Genomic DNA, 4,735 nt, shown 5'->3' with positions numbered 1-4,735 from the left:
ATGTCCATGTTTTTGAAAGAAAAACACTATTTTTGTTCATTTAAAATAACATCAAATTGATCAGAAATACAGTTTAGACATTATTGTAGCTGGAAACGGCAGATTTTTTTTAATGGAATATCTACATAGGTGTACAGAGGCCCATTATCCTCAACCATCACTCCTGTGTTCCAATGGCACGTTGTGTTAGCTAATCCAACTTCATCATTTCAAAAGGCTAATTGATCATTAGAAAACCCTTTTGCAATTATGTTAGCACAGCTGAAAAATGTTGTCCTGATTTAAAGAAGTAAAAAAACTGGCATTCTTTAGACTAGTTGAGTATCTGGAGCATCAGCATTTGTGGGTTCGATTACAGGCTCAAAATGGCTAGAAACAAAGCACTTTCTTCTGAAACTCGTCAGTCTATTCATGTTCTGAGAAATGAAGGCTATTCCATGCAAGACATTGCCAAGAAACTGAAGATCTCGTACAACGCTGTGCAATACTCCCTTCACAGAACAGCGCAAACTGTCTCTAACCAGAATAGAAAGAGGAGTGGGAGGCCCCGGTGCACAACTGAGCAAGAGGACCAGTTCATTGGTGTCTAGTTTGAGAAACAGACGCCTCACAAGTCCTCAACTGGCAGCTTCATTAAACAGTACCCGCAAAACACCAGTCTCAACGTCAACAGTGAAGAGGCGACTCTGGGATGTTGGCCTTCTAGGCAGAGTTCCTCTGTCAAGTGTCTGTGTTCTTTTGCCCATCTTAATCTTTTATTTTTATTGGCCAGTCTGAGATATGGCTTTTTCTTTGCAATCCTGGAGTCGCCTCTTCACTGTTGACGTTGAGACTGGTGTTTTGCGGGTACTATTTAATGAAGCTGCCAGTTGAGGACTTGTGAGGTGTCTTTCTCAAACTAGACACCAATGAACTGGTCCTCTTGCTTTCTCAGAACAAGAATAGACTGACGAGTTTCAGAAGAAAGTGCTTTGTTTCTGGCCATTTTGAGCCTGTAATCGAACCCATAAATGCTGATGCTCCAGATACTCAACTAATCTAAAGAAGGCCAGTTTTATTGCTTCTTTAATCAGAACAACAGTTTTCAGCTGTGCTAACATAATTGCAAAAGGGTTTTCTAATGATCAATTAGCCTTTTAAAACGATAGCTAACACAACGTGCCATTGTAACACAGGAGTGATGGTTGCTGATAATGGGCCTCTGTACGCCTATGTAGATATTCCATAAAAAATCTGTCGTTTCCAGCTACAATAGTCATTTACAACATTAACAATGTCTACACTGTATTTCTGATCAATTTTATGTTATTTTAATGGACAAAAAAATAGCTTTTCTTTAAAAAAAAAAAAACAAGGACATTTCTAAGTGACCCCAAACTCTTGAATGGTAGAGTAGCTTCATTCAGGCAGAGGGGAAGGAGAAAGACAGACTGTGATGAAGAGAGATAGAAAAGACTGTCTTCTTTCTTTTTTGGGGGGGCTGACAGCAGTGGCCATGTTTTTTTTGTTGTTGCGTCTATTGCAACTGGAGTGGAGGGAGGAGGGATCTTTAAACAAACCTCAAAAAAAACCACAAGCTGCTCTCTTTGAAGACTTTCTTGGCAGGTTTGAATTTTAAAAAAAGGGACCCGAACACAATATGCTGGAAAACATTGATCTGAAAAACTTTTACGTAACAGATTTTAGTGAGATATATATTTTTCTTTAAAATGGCAAATATTCTCTGGTAGTGTCATATGATTGATGTAATGTTAATGTGTATCTGTCTATTACCCCTGGAAAGCCTTTTCATATTACACAATGGTCCTCATCATATTGTTTGACTGGTGATTTTGAAGACATACTCTATGGTCATGCCAGGTTTGCTATTTATGAGAAGATGAAACATTAAGCAAAGGCATGATAGCTGGCACAGTTGATTGTCTTGTTTTTTGGTGTTTAAAAAAAATAAGAAATTCCATCAGAGTAGTCACCCACAATGCAACAGTCACATTACGACTTAGAGAAAGAGGACTCCAGTACCCAAAATAACATTTATAGCATGTGCAATGCCATTGAGGTATTTCACTATTTTAAAGTAGTCAACTGGGTGGGACTTCCTTTGCAAACATTGACTTTACGACTGTTCAAACAGCACACTCCATGTGTCAGTATGCACCCTTTCAGTTTGTTTACCAACTCATAGACGTAGAAGAAGAAAATGTACGATGTCAAAATGAAGAAGGCCTCAATGGCACTGCCCATACATAATGTCACAGACAGATACAATCTTGCGTCCTCTAAATATCTCTATGCATTATGAAAAGAAAGAGTGGTTGAATCCCAAATCACCCCCTCGCCCCTTCGACCTCCTCCATTTTGAAGACGTGTCCCAAAGCTGAGGGAGTGAAAATGACCGATGGTGAAGGGGCTAATTAGCCTGCAATGCTGCCGGCTTAATAGCAAGGTGGAATCCCATAAGGCACTGTGTTATTTTTGAGTTTGCGCAATTTCACACAAAAGAATGGAGAGGCGTACCTAATCATATGGCATGTGCATTTGTTTATGTCTGATGTTGAGACTTGACACATGTAAATCAATCTTTAACTGTTACTGTGGTTTATATTTTGTAGACGACAGGGGATTTGTTCATTTTAATTTCATGTTCATTTTATTATTTACAAGTGGAACATGAATTACATCATTCAAGTCACTACTGTGTCCCGAAGTTGATGTGTTTATCGATCCCCCGTCGCCACTCTCTGGAACTCAGCGACACGTGACAACAGAGGGGCCTCCGAGCGAGTTGATGTGTTTATCGATCCCCCGTCTCCACTCTCTGGAACTCAGCGACACGTGACAACAGAGGGGCCTCCGAGCGAGTTGATGTGTTTATCGATCCCCCGTCTCCACTCTCTGGAACTCAGCGACACGTGACAACAGAGGGGCCTCCGAGCGAGTTGATGTGTTTATCGATCCCCCGTCGCCACTCTCTGGAACTCAGCGACACGGGACAACAGAGGGGCCTCCGAGCAAGTTGCTAGGGGTGAGGCGATGGTTCACCGGGACTTAGACGCTTCGTGGTGACCTCATCCTGCCCTCCTATCGTCTTACCCATCATCTTGGAATTTCTCCAGCTGACGAGGAATTCCAAGAGCACTCTGGGCTTCCACACACTGCACTCTTTCATTCCTCCCTCCTTACCTTTTCTCCTCTCTATCATCTGTTTGTTTTGAGGCCCGGAGGAAGCGGGGGAGGAGAGGGAGGAGTGACATGACAGCAGCTAGACAGTCTTTCTTCAAGTCAGCAGTAAGAGCATTGTGAAGGCCAACCATCCCTCACTCCGTCTCCCCTTTCTCTCTTATTGGCTCCCCTGTCATCTCTCTCCACCCTAGCGCCGGCCCAGCCATAGTGAGGAGGTATTTTATCTAGCCTTGAGATGACTAAACAGGAGAAGAAACCGTACAACAACACTTGTTCCAATGGAAAATGAGAAGGTCGATGGGCTAGATATGAAACAATGGGATGTTTTTAATAATAAAGGGTCACACTTTATTAAACAACAGAAAGGCCTACAGTAGCCTTGGTGAAAATGTTCATTTAAGTCTCACGCTCCTCTTTCCCAGGGTCTCTCCTCCTCCACCTGACTTTCCTCTCAACACATAATACAAACCCGGGCGCCATTTTCTATTTTCTTTCTCACTCCAATAAATTCCCCTTTGGCTGGTTTTCTCCCTAACAGCTTTCCCAGACCATTTCTAGCCCTACTACCTTTTTTTATGATACAGAAGGTGTTTTAAAATCATTTATCTCATCTTCAGTGAACTGCTCAGAGAACAGATTAGATAGGTTGAAATGCCATCAGTGGGGCAGCTTGAACAAACAGGAAACCTAATACCTATATAGTGCACTACTTTTGACCAGAGCCATATGGGGACTATATAGGGAATCGGTTGCCATTTGGGACACAGTAAGTTTTGGGAATGGGAATAGCCCTTAGCATTAGTGGTGAATGAGAATAGCCCATAGCATTAGTGGTGAATGAGAATAGCCCATAGCATTAGTGGTGAATGGGAATAGCCCATAGCATTAGTGGTGAATGAGAATAGCCCTTAGCATTAGTGGTGAATGAGAATAGCCCATAGCATTAGTGGTGAATGAGAATAGCCCATAGCATTAGTGGTGAATGAGAATAGCCCTTAGCATTAGTGGTGAATGAGAATAGCCCATAGCATTAGTGGTGAATGAGAATAGCCCATAGCATTAGTGGTGAATGGGAATAGCCCATAGCATTAGTGGTGAATGGGAATAGCCCATAGCATTAGTGGTGAATGGGAATAGCCCTTAGCATTAGTGTTGAATGGGAATAGCCCTTAGCATTAGTGTTGAATGGGAATAGCCCATAGCATTAGTGGTGAATGGGAATAGCCCTTAGCATTAGTGTTGAATGGGAATAGCCCTTAGCATTAGTGTTGAATGGGAATAGCCCATAGCATTAGTGGTGAATGGGAATAGCCCATAGCATTAGTGGTGAATGAGAATAGCCCATAGCATTAGTGGTGAATGGGAATAGCCCATAGCATTAGTGTTGAATGAGAATAGCCCATAGCATTAGTGGTGAATGGGAATAGCCCATAGCATTAGTGGTGAATGAGAATAGCCCATAGCATTAGTGGTGAATGAGAATAGCCCATAGCATTAGTGGTGAATGAGAATAGCCCATAGCATTAGTGTTGAATGAGAATAGCCCATAGCA

The sequence above is a fragment of the Salmo trutta genome, chromosome 1 (genome assembly GCF_901001165.1).
Source record: "Salmo trutta chromosome 1, fSalTru1.1, whole genome shotgun sequence".
Lineage (NCBI taxonomy): Eukaryota > Metazoa > Chordata > Actinopteri > Salmoniformes > Salmonidae > Salmo > Salmo trutta.
This window is presented reverse-complemented; position numbering follows the sequence as displayed.